This window comes from Lynx canadensis, chromosome C1 (genome assembly GCF_007474595.2).
Source record: "Lynx canadensis isolate LIC74 chromosome C1, mLynCan4.pri.v2, whole genome shotgun sequence".
Lineage (NCBI taxonomy): Eukaryota > Metazoa > Chordata > Mammalia > Carnivora > Felidae > Lynx > Lynx canadensis.
The window spans coordinates 64,043,461-64,058,863 of NC_044310.1; positions in this window are offsets into that span (position 1 = coordinate 64,043,461).

The window sequence follows — 15,403 nt, forward strand, 5'->3', positions numbered from 1 at the left end:
TCAAGACTGACAAAGAGAGAAGACACAAATCACCAATATGAGGATAAAGCAGGGATATCACTACAAATTCTGCATCTGTTAGAGTGATAACAATGGAATACTATGAGCAACTTTACACTTACATATTTGACAACTTACAAGAAATAGAGCAATCCTTTGAAAACCACAAACTACCAAGTCTCAACCTGAGTAGTCCATAACCATTAATGAGATTGAATTTGTCATTTATAAGTGCCAGAAAAGGAAACTGGAGATGTTAAAAACGAATTCACCATTTGAAAATCAGTGTAATCTGCTGTATCAGTAGGCTAAAGGAGAAAAGTATATGATCATATCAATTGACACAGAAAAGCATTAGACAAAATCCTATACCTATTCACAATGAAAACTCTGAGCAAAACTAAGAACAGAGGGAACTTATTCAAGTTGATAAAGACAATAAAACTACAGCTAATATCTTATGTAACAGTGAGACACTGAATGCTCTCCCTCTAAGATGGGGACCAAGGAAAGGATGTTTGCCACCACTCTTCTTCACCATAGTATTGGAAGTTCCAGCCACTGAAATAAGGAAAGAAAAAGAAACCTTAAAAGCAAGGTTTTTAAGGTTTTAAAAAGGAAGAATATAGTTTTAAAACTATGTCTGTTTGCAAATGACATGACTATCTGCCTAGGAAATTTCAAAGAATCTACCAAGGGGGGGTGCAGAACTCCTAGAACTAATAAATGATTTCAGTATGGTCACAGGATAAAAAGATCAACATGCATAAATGAATTGCATTTCTGTACACTCACAATGAACATGTGGAAATAAAAATTTTAAACTCAAAGCCATTTACAGTCACTCCAAAATTAATGAAATACTTTATATAGACTTAACAAAAACATGTACAGAATCTGTATGTTGAAAACCAGAAACTATTGGCCAAAAAAAAAAAAAAATCAAAGAAGACCTAAATAAATGAAGATACATACTGTATTCATGGATTGGAAGACTCAACATAGTGAAGATGTTGGTTTTCCCCAAACTGGTCTGTAGAGTTAATGTAGTTCCTGCCAAATCCAAGCAAAGTTTTGTTTGTAACCAAGACAAGCTTATTCTTTTTTATTTTTTAACATTTTAAATTTATTTTTGAGAGGCAGAGAGAGACAGAGGACAAGCGGGTAGGAGCAGGCAGAGACAGAGACACAGAAACCAAAGCAGGCTCCAAACTCTGAGCTGTCAACACGGAACCTGATGTGGGGCTCGAACTCACGAACCGCGAGTTCATGACCTGAACTGAAGTCCACCACTTAAGTGACTGAGCCACCCAGGTGCCCCTAGACAAGCTTATTCTAAAATTTGTATGGAAAGGCACAGGCCCTAAAGCAGCTGAAATGATCTTGAAAAAGAAGAATAAAATGAGAGTAATCACTCTACCTGATACTGCAGCCAACTAGGTAGTTGGTAATCAGGTAGTGTGCTATTGCTAGAGGAGTAGGCACATCGATCATTGGAATGGAATAGAGAACCCAGAAGTAGACCACACGAATATGCTTTTCAACAAAGGCACAGAAACTATTTAATGGAGGAAGGATAGCATTTTGAAGAAATAGTGCTGGAGCAATTGGACATCCACAGGCAAAAGAAGGGAACCTTGACTTCAGCTTCACACCTTATAAATCAGAAACTCAAAATGCATCGTGGACTTAAAGGAAAATGTAAAAATTATATAACTTTTAGAAAAGACATTAGGAGAAAATCTTCGGGATCTAAGGCTGGGCAGAGTTCTTAGACTTGACACCGAAAGCACAGTCCATAAAAGGAAGAATTAATGAATTGTATCTCATCAAAATTTAAAAGTTTTGCACAACAAAGACCATGTTAAAAGCAAGAACAAATAAGATACAGTTTGGGAGAAAATATTTGCAAACCACATTTCCAGCAAAGGTTTAGTGTCTGAATACGCAAAGAACTCTCAAAACTCAGTAGTGAAGACACAAAAACTATTCACTTAGGAAATGGGCAAAGATATGAACAGACATTTCACTGAAGGAGACATGCATATGGCAAATAAACATACAAAAAGATGTTTAACATATTATCAGTCATTAGTTAAATGCAAATTAAAACCACAGTGAGATACCACGGCACACCTATTGGAATGGTGTGAAATTAGTGACAGAACCAAATGCTGTCAAGGATGCAGAGAAACGCTCACTCACACATTGCTGGTGGGGATATAAAATGATGCAGTCATTTTGCTATGTTTGCCACAGCAAACAGTTTAGCTGTTGCTCATAAAACTGGCGATTCCATCAGTAACGCGCTTGGTAGTTTATCCTAGAGAAATGAAAACTTACATTCACACAGAAACCTGTACAGAAATGTTCATATCAGCTTTATTCAGAATAGCCAAATATGGAAACAAACCAGATGTCCTTCGAAGAGCAAATTGTCAAACGGTTATACCCATTTCATGAGATTATATTCAGCAATAAAGGGAACAAATTGTTGACACAACAACTTGTATGAATCCACAGAGAATTACGCTGAGTGAAGAAACGTCAGTCTTAAAAAGTAGCCACTGGTTAGTTTCATTTATATAATATTTTTGAAGTGACAAAATTAAAGAGAGAACAGATTAGTGTCTTCCAGGAAATTAGGGAGGAGGGGAAAGGTGGCCAATTTGGATATAAAGGATACTTGTTTGTCAACAAAAGGATTACCCACTTCCATCACCAGCCCTGCTGAGGTTAGATTTCATAGATTTACAGAACAATTGACATGATGAAGTGTATTTGTAAAAGCTTGATCCCAACCAGCCCATATCACAGTCAATACATACTATACAGATCGGTTCAGCGCTTCACATATTAATGTTCCATTCCATATAAAGGTACTACATGCTGTACTCCTGGGCTTTTGAAAATGCATCAAATGAACGTCCTGGTGAAAACATGGTCAAATAAACACAGCATGGTGGTACTAAAATGAGCATTAGAGCCAGGTAGGGGAAAATCAGCACTGCTGTGTTACCAAAGAGTGGGAGAGACAAATTTCCGCTGGGTTGTCTTAAATTTTGTGCGTGTGTGTGTGTGTGCAAGTGTGTAAGTGTGGGTGAATTGTTTAAAGACTTTTTTTCCCCAGATAAAAGAAATACCATTTATATCTTCAAAGCCCACAAACCAGGGTCTGTTCAGTGACATTGCTTTTGCATTCCAGTAAGCCCTTCCATTCCAGTTCCAGCTGTGATGAATGAGATGCAGACATCGAAGAGGTGTTCCACTACCTTAGTATCTAGAGACAATATTTCTATTTGGGAAGCCACACTGGAATCACATTTCTTGATGGCGGGTGCATCTCATGCATCTTAATATCCAAACCAGTTGCTTGTATGTAGGGACACAAATATTTGTTGAACGGTTGGATGGATCCACACATATTATTGAAATCAAACTTTATTTCTACCAGTTTATTGGAGTTTATGGAGGATACCAAATATTTAATACACTGTCCTTTCCCTAAAATATTTGCAACCAGAATTTTTACATGTCTCCTTTTATCCACAATGTCACCTTTGCTGATGGACTAGTTCAATCCTGTTTCTTTAGTGAGAAACTCATATGCTGTCACATACATACAAAGTTCCTCTCCACCCTACCCCTGGACTGGATCACCAGCAGTTCTATTAGCTTAAACATCCAGGGTTTCAGACCAAGGACAATTTCAACTACTGGAACCAAGAGGTTCCAAGAGACCTTGAAGGGTTAAGAAATAGTCTTTTGGGTCCAAACATTCCTGACCAGTACAGGCCCATGAACAATAATTAGATTTTTTTTCTTTTTTGAAACTAAAAAGAGTAAGTAATTATAGCTGGGCTGCTTTCCGTAAAGATTCCAGCAATCTATTTGAATTTGCCAATTCAAGGCCAGAGACATATTTATCTTTGCCATCAGAGTAACTTCTACTAGAAGATCATGGGGTGAACAGACCATAGCAGAGTCCATTTTTCTGCCTTTGGTCAATACTGTACTTAAATTAATTCAGAATAAAAGCAGTCTGTCCTTTGCTTTAAGATTTCAATGACAGTGTCTCATGGAAATGCATTCAGGAGCTATAAAGCCCCTATTGTTATGGGAAGTCACCAGAGCCAAATATTTGACACCTAAAAAAGAAAAACAATAAAGAGGTCTGTGTGTCCTGCCCCATATGTTTCATCATTACTTAGGTGTTTTGAAAACAAATCTATAAATAAAACCTAGATTCTAATTTTTTCCAAGAGTTCCATTAAGAAATGTAAATAATTCTTCCATACCTTAGACCTGCGGGAGATGCAAATTGCCACTTCAAAAACTTGGTGTGTTTCGCTTTTGTCAACTTTAGAGACAGAAAAATTTAAAAGATAACTAGTGCCAAAACTGTCCAGAAGAGATGGCTGGGACCTAGCCTGACACATTTGAATCCATAAGCCCAGCAATACTGAAACCAGGACTTTCAACCCATGGGCAGCTTTCACGGGCTCCCTGGTTACTGAAACCTGGTGGGTCAGAGAAACAAATACCTCCACACCTCCCATGCCCCTAAAACATTTGTGGGAAAACTGAGGAAATAGGTCTACCTGGTAGGATCAGGGGTAATGGGCACCAGCAATTCCATGACTGTCTTCTTTCCTTCTTGTTAGTTAATTTTACTTTTTTCCTGTTAAAGAATTTCAAAGCAAAGTAATAATAAAAACTCAGAAAAAAATCACAAGCTCTAAAAGAGAAAACAATCATGTAATCCTGCTATCAAGTGATAATCATTTTTGTCTCTGCATATAAATTTTTTCTCTAAAATTAAAGCAGCATGCTTATTTAGAAAATTCAAGCAGTACAGAAAGCAAATCCAAATCTATCACCCAGTCTTTATTCATACCTACACACAATTATCCATGTAATTTATATAAGGGTCATTCTCTATCATATACCCTTCATCTAGATTTTTCTTTACTCCGTTGAACTTCTGGGAGATCTTCCTGTATCAGGAAATATGAAAAAAAAATCTTTTTAATGCAGATAATTCTTTTAAATGGATGGAGGGATGTTTTAGAAATTGTGCAGCCAGTCCCTTATTTACAAGTAGGTAGGTTGTTTCTAGTTTTCTGTTTGCTGAAACAATGCTTCACTGAAGCTCTTTGTACATGTATCCTATACTTAAGAGCTTGAGATAAATTTCTAGAAAAATTACTAGGTGAATTTTGATATCTATTTCAAGACTGTCAAAAGAAAGATTAAGCACTTAATGTTCTCTCTAGTAATACATAAGGAAAGTGGATTCCTTATACCCTTATCACTATTACTAATGTTTTCCCAATTTACTAGGAGAAAATGAAATATTTACCCATTCATTAGGTAGAAATGATGGACATTTGTACTAGTAGTTTTTCATTAATGGTGCAAACATCTTTTCATATATTTATTGACCATTTTATTCTGTGAACTGCCCATTTCCACATTGGGGTTTTTATCTTGTCTAAAATTGCTTTTTAAAGTTTTTTTTTTTTTATCTTATCAATACACTCTCTGTGTCTATTATGTATTTGCAAATATTTTCCCAATTTGTCATTTGTCTTTTGACTTGTTTTGGATGTTTTCAAATTATGTATGAATTTTAATACCTTCCAATAACACCTAATACATAATTTTAGATCCAGCTTTTATCACTTTTAACATTGTATTGCTTTTACCTTCCCTCATTAAAAATTCAGGTAAAATATTTTAATGAGCATATAAAATACATTCCAGGAATGTACCATTATTTATCTTATTGTAATGCAGTTTCCTAGTCATTTTTTCCCTGCTGCTAGTTATACTGATATTGTTTGTTTCTCACCACTGTAAATAAAGCTGTATTGGAGGATAGTGGGGTGATAAGCAGATGGAAAAATACAGTCGGTGGGATCTTCAAAATTTTGGTTACAGGAGAGATTGAAAGTGAAGTGAGATTCTTTTTTTTTTTTTTTTAATCACTCCTGTGAAAGGGACAAGGACTTAACAAAGTCCTTGTAATCTTTTAAAAAAGATGAAATGCATATTATGAAAAAATAGCCCTGGGGGAAGATAAATAAACAAACAGAGGACAATAATACATGAAATTTGTGTTGGTAACTTACGGTTTCAATTGAGCCTTCGAGGTTCTTTTTCTTTGCATTTGTCCCATTTATTTAATGGGATATGAAGTCTTTTATTCCTTAACTGTAGAGTCCCCTCATGATCTCAATCCCATTTTGTTACTCCTGGCAATGATCAAATGTATCCAATCTCTTTAGGTTTGTCTAATAAGTGGCATTATAGCATTGTTCAAGCATTTCAATTTGATTGATGAGTTTGTCCATAAAGGTTGTTCGTAAATCTGTTAAACTCATTTATTTCTGATTCTGGTATAATTGTGTATGGCAGTATTAATGCCTTCTTTCCAGAAGATTAACCATATGTTGTAGGGCCTAATTTGGGGTTCAAAGTAGAAAATGGTGATCTTTTCAACATGTGATTTATTGGAGGAAAACGAAGCTTGATGGGGGCAATCTGGGAGCAAACAGTTGAGAGGGAGCCCCCACACACATAGGCCTTGTATTACTTTGCTGTTATTCAGCAATTTATATTATGAGACTTCTAGTATCAGCCAGGGTGAAATATAGTCTCACCTTTTCCTACCAACTCTATTGTTTCTCTCTCTCTTTTCTTCACCAAGACCAGGGAATAGAACATAAACGTCCTCAGCTTTATCCTAATCTGAATTGTTTTGAATGTTTACTCATATTTTCATCCTTCATTGATTTTTAATATGATGTGATGTATTGTAGCCATATTCATTGTAGTGTGCTGCACTAAAGTCATGCTTTGGAAGTGTGACTTTTTTTTTTTAAAGTTTATTTATTTTTGAGACAGAGAGAGACAGAGCATGAATGGGGGAGGGGCAGAGAGAGAGGGAGACACAGAATCGGAAACAGGCTCCAGGCTCTGAGCCATCAGCCCAGAGCCCGACGCGGGGCTCGAACTCATGGACTGTGAGATCGAGACCTGAGCTGAAGTCAGACGCTTAACCGACTGAGCCACCCAGGTGCCCCTGGAAGTGTGACTTTTAATAAAAGGAAATGCTTGTGATTATTTGTTTCATATCACCTGTGTCACAATAAGTCCTCAATATACTGTGATTCAGTAGGGGCGTTTTCCCCAATTTCACAGCATTAAGTGCAGCACGTTGGTTCTATTGCCTTACCTGGGTTTTAGAGTTGCTTTGAATGATGGATTTTGCTTGTAGTTTCCATGGCATTTCACCTAAATCAGATGGGTGAGTCTACCCCAGCTAGTAAGATTCAGGGGCATAACTGGATAGGTGTAAGTGAAAAGGTGCCTTATTTTGGAAATGTGCATGTCTTCTCTTGCCGGGTCTCAGAATTTTTCATCTTTGCTCTTCAGGATGTGGACTCTTGCCATCCTCACTCCTCCACCTGCACTCCCATCCAGGGTCAGTTGATCACTTCCAAGGCTGTTCAGGTTTTGTTCTTGTCTATACCCACACTATATTGTGAAAGTATCTGTCTCCCCTGTGTGTGTCTTAAGGGCAGAATTTGGGCCTGTCCTCCGTATATCCTCAGGGCTTGGTGCCTACCATGGGCTCTACCACCGGGTGATAATTTGATGAATTCAATCAAGTGACCACAAACTTGCCATCTTAATGTATTGAACGATTCATACAGGTAACTGATGGTGAAAAACAGAGTCCAGCTTCCCTCAAGCCTTCCTCTCTTCCTTCCAAAATACTTGCTGAGTGCTTGCTTATATTGTGAACATTGTTCTCGGCACAGAGAATATAGTGGTGAAAATGAGAGGGAGAAAACAAAAAACAAAAAACCTGCCTTCGGGGAGTTAAACATCTAAACAAAATCACTCAATATAGTCTTATGTGTCCAATTCACATGTTTTTCAGTTTCAGGTTGGATAAACAAATCAAGTATCCATCCCCCCTATTAAAAGAGTAAACTGAACACACGCAGAGTGCTTCTCTGAATTCCAATGTACTAAACCCTTAAAATACACACCAGATTTCGAACCCTGAATATGGAAAAAGGCATGTCAAATATCTCATTAATAATTTTATATTGATTATGTGTTGAAATAATATTGTTTATATTTTGGGTTTAACAAAATGTCATTCAAATTAACTTCACCTAGTTTTTAAAAGATTTCATGTGACTACTAGACAATCTAAAATTGCAGACGCCGTTTGCATCTGTGGCTTGCATTGTATTGCTATTGAATACTGTGAGTAGAGCATAGTACAACACGTGGAGAATGCTCCACGTTCAGTCTTGATCGTGCCCCCTAATGGCTTTGTGGCCTTGACAACTTGCTAAATCTGCCCTTAATTCTTTTGTCTTATTGTCTTGTAAAATCGAGATATCAATAGTACCTAACTCATACTATTGCTATGAGAATAGATGCATACATCTTTTGGGACAGTGTCTGGCATATCGTATACACTCTTTAAGAATTTGTTAAATAACTAAATAAATCCATTGGTCGTTACCACATCTACTCCAGTGGGTAGAATTATCAAAGGGGTAGTGTCGTTTTTAAATAACAGTGTTGTAAATAACCTGTAGTTTTCTAGGGCAATAGTAGCAAATGTAGACTGACATGGGGAACATTTTGATAGTTTATTAGCTCAATTCTCTTCTCTGCACTCTCCTCTTCCCCCAGAACAGATGGAGGGAACCGAGTAAAACTCAAAAGGAATTAATTACCTTTCTCTCCAGCAGGCTATTTGGGAAAAAGACGCTGAGATAAATGGCAAATCTATGAAGTTTTCTTTTTACACAATTGCAGACCCCTGTTACCTTGTGTGGGTTCCTAGAAAGAAGTTTAAAATATGGAAATCCAAGCTTCTAAGTTAGAGAATGGATTCTTTGCAAAACAGCATTGTTGACAGCCACTCTAATCTTTGTGTACAGTAAAACCTTGGATTGCGAGTAACTTGCTCTGTGAGTGTTATGCAAGACAAGCAAACACTTCTAACAAATTTTAACTTGATAAACCAGCAGTGTCTTGCAATATGAGCAGTACATGACACCAAATGTCACATAATCACAAAGGAACCAATGCTTCTCTCTCTCTCTCTCTCTCTCTCTCTCTCGCTGCGGCATTGTGGGTGATTGTCTCCCATTTTCGGTTGCTTGGTCTCAGGCTGCGGTGTTTGGCAGAAATCAGTAATTTTTCAGAACGTTGGAAAGTACTCACAATTGGCACTTGTGTATTTTTTGTCACTTCAAAACACCTATGGACAGTCTTTTTCTTTTCCGTATAAGAGTAAGTTTTGGAATGTTTTCCTTCATTCTAGGTTATTGGATAGGTTCCTTGTTAAAGTTGCACGAAAAGTAAAAGATTCCACTGAGCCAATAGACAGCAGTGATTCCATTAGTGATAGTGAAAGGCATTCTACATAATAACCCTCCTCCCTCTTATCTCCCTCACACCAGCCACAAAGGTTTCCAAAGGTAATTTTGTTTATTTTTCTTTATATTTTGTGTTTTCTTTATTATTTTGTATTCTATTACAGTATTGCAGTCATTTTTATATGAATATTTTTGGGTTGTGGAACGAATCATCTGAGTTTCCATTATTTCTTCTGGGGAAATTCGCTTTGATACATAAGTATTTTGGATTACAAGCATGTTTCCAGAATGAATTGTGCTCGCAAACCAAGGTTTTACTGTACTTGTTAACTAACTACAGAGGACACACTGTGAAGTCAGTCAAAAGTAAAGGTATTTATGACACCTGTACATAAAGGAAAAAATATGTATTGATCGTGGCAGAGAGGCTCCTCGGGTGGCCCCATGTTCCCCACCTGCTGACGGTCACACCTTTGTGTAATCCCTTCCTCCTGAGTGGGTAGGACCTGTGACTTGCTTCTAACCACTGTTACAAGGCAAAGGTGGTGGGATGTTTATGATTATATGTATGTGATAACATGACATAAGATGGTAGCTCCCCTCTTACTGGAATTTCTCCTTCCCTTGATGGCTTTGAGGAAGTAAGTGGTCCTGTGAAGGGACGCCACATAGAAAGAAACTGCAGAAAGCTTCTAGAAGCTGAGAGCAGCCTCTGCAAACAGCAAGCAAGAAACTACCAAGAACTAAATTCTGCCAAAAGCCGGATGGAATTTAAAACTGAATCCTCTCCCAGTCAAGCCTCAGAGGAAACCATAACCTCTGCCAACACCTTGACCATAGCCTTGTGAGACCCTAAGCAGAGGGTCCAGCAGAGTCATGCCCAGACTCCTGACTCATAAAAAGTGGTCAATAAATATGTGTTATTTTAAGCTGCTAATTTGTATATTTGTTAGTCAGTAATAGATAACTAACACAGATACTTTGACTTACCCAAATTGTAACCAGTATATTTTGAGTAAAGTGAGATATGTGCACTGAAATTATTGGGACTCATTGTTCCTATTCTTTGATTGACTAGCTTCTGCCATCTTATCAAGCCTGGCTGAGGGATTTAGGTGTATATTTAATAATAAATGAGTTATATTTATAATATTTTATAGCATTTTAGTGTTTGCATGTAATAGACTTTTGGTTAGTAGATGATAATTCAGTTTCCCATACGTTGGTTTCACATGATTCTGTGGTTAAAATTTTTTTTATTAACATTTATTTATTTTTTGAGAGTCAGAGAGAGACTGAGCACAAGCAGGGGAGGTGGACAGAGAGGGAGACACAGAATCGGAAGTAAGCTCTAAGCTCTGAGCTGTCAGCACGGAGCCCAATGCGGGACTCAAACCCATCAAACGTGAGATCATGACCTGAGGTGAAGTCAGTCGCCCAACCGACTGAGCCACCCAGGTGCCCCAACATGATTCTGTGGTTAAAAATGTATCAGACACATATATTTAACTCTCCAGAGAGAGATATGACCAGATATTTCATTCAAATCATTAGCATCTTCCAGATGGTAATTAAAATGGGTTAAATCACCTGATCATCTGTAGAAGATAAGACTAAAGACTAGGCTCCAGAAAGAAATGACATTTAAAGGGCATATAGCAGAATCAGCAAAAGGGAAACCAAGTCAGGAAGGTAAGCAGAGGTGTAAGAGGAAGTGATGTCAGGAATGTCAAGAATTTCAAGATAAAGAGAGTACCCTCTCCCCCTGCCAAAAAAAGGAAAAAGAAATCTGAGTTCATCAGGTTTAGGAATTAAGTGATTGTTGACCTTAATGAGATGGGATGTAAGTTAGATTTCAAGGAGATACTAAATAGTTTAGGAATGAGGACGTAGAGGTCAATGTTTACTTAGGCGATAGCTTAAGAGGAATGTTGAATCAAAGAAAGACTTCTTAAGACCCAAGAGACTTGTTTGTTGCCACGAAGAGTTACTAGAAGAGAGGTGGTCAGTGTGGGAAAGGAAGAGGATTGCTGTTAAAGCGAGGCCCGGGATTTGGTGAGAGGTAACTGGTGGGATGGACAGCATGAAGAAGTAGCCTTAGGTGGGGGAGAACACCTTTCGCTCAGGCTAGAGAGCAAGAAATGAGCCTACATGTGGAAGTAAATACATTCATAGGTATGGGTGTGAGAAGTCTGGGAATTTATATGACTTTTGTTTTCCCATCTGCAGTGAATAAGAGGGGCAGGGCTGAGTGGGGGCTTTAGGGAAGTGGGTAAATAGGTGCAAGTGCTGGTGGGAATTAGAGGAATTTCATCATACACAGAGGAGAGTCTTGCCGAGTGGAGGATAGTCTCTAAGAGGTCGTACGACTCTCACCAAAGCTGAAAGCCATCCCACTATGAAATCTCCCTTGGAGTTGAAGGTGAATGGATTTTGGTTTGTCCACTGATAAGAAACTTGAACTTGGTAAATATTTTGTAGCCCAGCTTTTCCAAGGCTGTTACCAAGGCCATCTTTTTTGCACTGATGTGAACTATTCTCATCCCTCTTGACTGACAAATGGAGGCTTTTGTTTTATTTTCAATTTAGCATAACAAAAGAAAAATGAAGATCTAAGGGTTGAAAGTAAGGAATTCTATTTGTAGGACATACTCCTTGCAAAGGGGTGGCATGCACACCTTCCTCACTAGAAGGGGTAATACTTTTTCTTCTTCCAGTTTTTCAGTCCCCACCTCTTTCTTGATCTGATCTGAGTGAAATGAGGTCAGAATCATCCCTCATTTTTCTCCCTGGCTGGTTCTTCTGGAAAGAGTGCATGCATGCATTACAATTCTTCAGAGATAACTTTTTTTCTTCAGAAGAATCTAAAACCTTTATAAAACTGGAATTGTTTTCCATATCATTTCTTAAATGGAATCTTAAATTTTTGCTCCTGGAGAAATGGTCTATAAAGAAAGCATTCTCCATATCTACATCATCTATGAATAGAGGAAGCTCTGGCAGTGGCTACTGCCAGAGCAAACCTTCAGATCATCTTAAATTATGATAGCAGTTTATTCTTTCATTTAACATAATGAGCAAGTACCTGCTATGCGTCTGGTGCTGTTCTAGGCTCCAAATAAGGACTCCTACTTTCAGGGATGTAGCATTCTTATGTGCCTGTGATGGGGGAGAAGAGGGAGAGTAAAACTGAAAGTAAACAGTCTAACCAGTATGTGTTAAAATAATATCCATCAGGGCTGCCTGGGTGGCTTAGTTTAGTCTGTTAAGCACCCAACTCTTGATTTCAGCTCAGGTCATGAGCTCAGTCATGAGATCGAGCCCATTGTTGGACTCTGAGCTGGGCATGAAGGCTGCCTAAGATTCTCTCTCTGGTCCTCCCCATCCGGTGTGCATGTGCTTTCTCCTTCCCTCTTCTGACTCTCTCTCTCTCTCTCTCTCTCTCTCTCTCTCTAAGGAAGAAAGAAAGAAAGAAAAAAAGAAAGAAAGAAAAGAAAGAAAGAAAATCAAAAGACTCTATCAGATAGTAATAAGTGAGGAGTATGAGCAAAATAACATAGAGATACTGTGGACAATGACTGGGAAGAGGCTGGCTTTAGACATCTAGCATATGCAGAATTCAGAAGATTATCAGATTGTAACCAGACAACTAAAGAGTCTGCTATTACCTTGGCAAGAACGTTAATGGCATAAGACCTGCCGTATACATATTTTTGGAAAGCTGAATCTAAATCAGGAGAGAGGAACTCAGAGACACATCTCTGATATTAGCTGTCCATCTTTTCTTCATAAAAAAAAACAAAAACAAAACAAAACCCTGAAAGCCAGAAGAGTCCAGGAAGGCTCACCGATGAGAAAATTTATTTTTTAGATGTCCAGTCTTTTGTAAATAAATAGTCCTGTTAGTAAACTGGTGCTCACCTTTTCCTACTCCTTTGCCTTACATTTTTAAGCAGTTGATTATATAATGCTAATAATACACATATTGCTGATGAGGGAGCATGGGGCAAGCTGAGGACAAAGTGCAAGCTAGAGCACCCCCCTCCCCACTCACCTTCCCCCACCCCCGCACCCCCCGCAGGCAGATGGGATGTGTGTGATATTCCTCAGGCACTCCCGGCTGCCCAAGAACAGAGGAAAGGAAATAAAACAAATGGTTAACTGATAGAGATCACAGTCATACAGGACAATGTCTTGGTAAATCACGAAAAAGGCAATTTTATCAGTAGTCTAATCTTCAGAATCCTATAGACTCCATTTCCTGGAGCCCCAGTATCACCCCTCAATAGTGATATGGGGAACAAAGGCAAGAAGGAAATGGCAGGTGAAATTAAATTTCCTCATAACCTGCAGCCAATTGACAAATACTTGAGGCAAATACAGAGTATACCATTTCTCCAAGAAACCCCTGCAGTCATAATGTTAATGCCTTAGTAGAAGGAAATCTTAGCTTGACAATAGCAAGGCTTCACGTCTCTTAGGAGTCCTCTTTAGCATATCCAAGTCCCTGTAGAGGCCTCCTTTTGGACTTTACCTCCCCAACTCCATAGTATAAAAACAGCCACTCTTCACAACCCAGTGCAGCTCTTTCTTTCTGCCCACGGTCCTGTCCCTGTGCTTTAATAACATCACCTTTTTTTTATACCAAAGACATCTTCAAGAATTCTTTCTTGGTCATTGGCTCCGGAACCCCCACCACCCCAAAACCTCATCATTGCCACTCCCTCTCCCCATCTTCACATGAATGCCTCAGACCTCCATCTTTCCTTTGTTTAGACTTTGGGTTCTGAACTTACTTTAACTACATTCAGAGTCTGGAAAATGAAGGTTTCTGAGGTTATGTTTGAAAGATCTTTGACTGACAGACTCCCTTTGGCCACACAGAACTGCAAGAGTGGAATAAAAAATGTGGATTTAGTTCAAACTCTGGCAGCTTTTTTCCACCTGAGAAATGGAATCTGGCTGTGGCTAGCCCCAGGGAATGTAAATAGAACCTTACCTGTAATTAACCCAGGGCTTCTCTTGTTCTCGATGCAAATGGAGTTATAATTGCATTTCCTTCAGTAGAATAGAAAGCCTGTGTTTCAGAGGGAGCTGGCAGTTGAATAGAGGACAAACTATCTGTCTAACTATGACAGCTCCCTCCTATCTCCTTCTAGAAAACCTGAATGATAATAAAACTGGAGTTGCATTTGATGTAAGACATATGGTAATTACTATAATAATATTATCACCCAGGTTCTGCAATGGTTTTGTCAGTGAGGTGCAATTTCACATATTGTCTGCGATAAAATCCCCGTTTTTGGTTATTGATAGCAATGCCTTTCTAAAATGGTATAGGTGTTTTGTGACAGCTGCGAAGTTCCTGCTTCATATCCAGGTAATTGGGTTGAGAATAAGGCCTGCATGCTAAAACCTGACGATGTGAGAAGTGGAGAAAGCCCAGGGAATACTGTGAATATTTTGGTATTTATTAACAGGCTAAAAGGGAAGCCTTTGCTAGTCAGTTCTTCTGAAGCAATGCTGAAGGAAAAAAAAAGAAAGAAAGAAAGAAAGACAGGCCCCTTTAGAAAGCCTCTGTGGAGTCTTCAGTCAGAATTGGAAATCTTGAGCTAATCAAATATATAATGAATCTGTACTTAATATTTTTAAGGCTATATACAGTATTCACAAATTAGACTGTAATTACTTTCATTTCATTCTGCTATTGATTGTTTCATAAGTCAGATTTTACTTTGTTTAATTGCTGACTTGATAGAAATTACTTCAGCATAATAATATGTGGGTATACAATACATGCTTTTATTTATTGGTCATAGGAAAAATTGGTTCTATAGTATGTTATACTGAACAAGCTGTGTGTATTCGATTTTATAGCTGCTTCCAGGGAGCCAAATATTGAAGACACTAACAGCATGTTAAAATGGACTACTTTAAATCCTTTTTTGGAAATATGTGGGAAATAAATAACAAATAACAGTAGTATG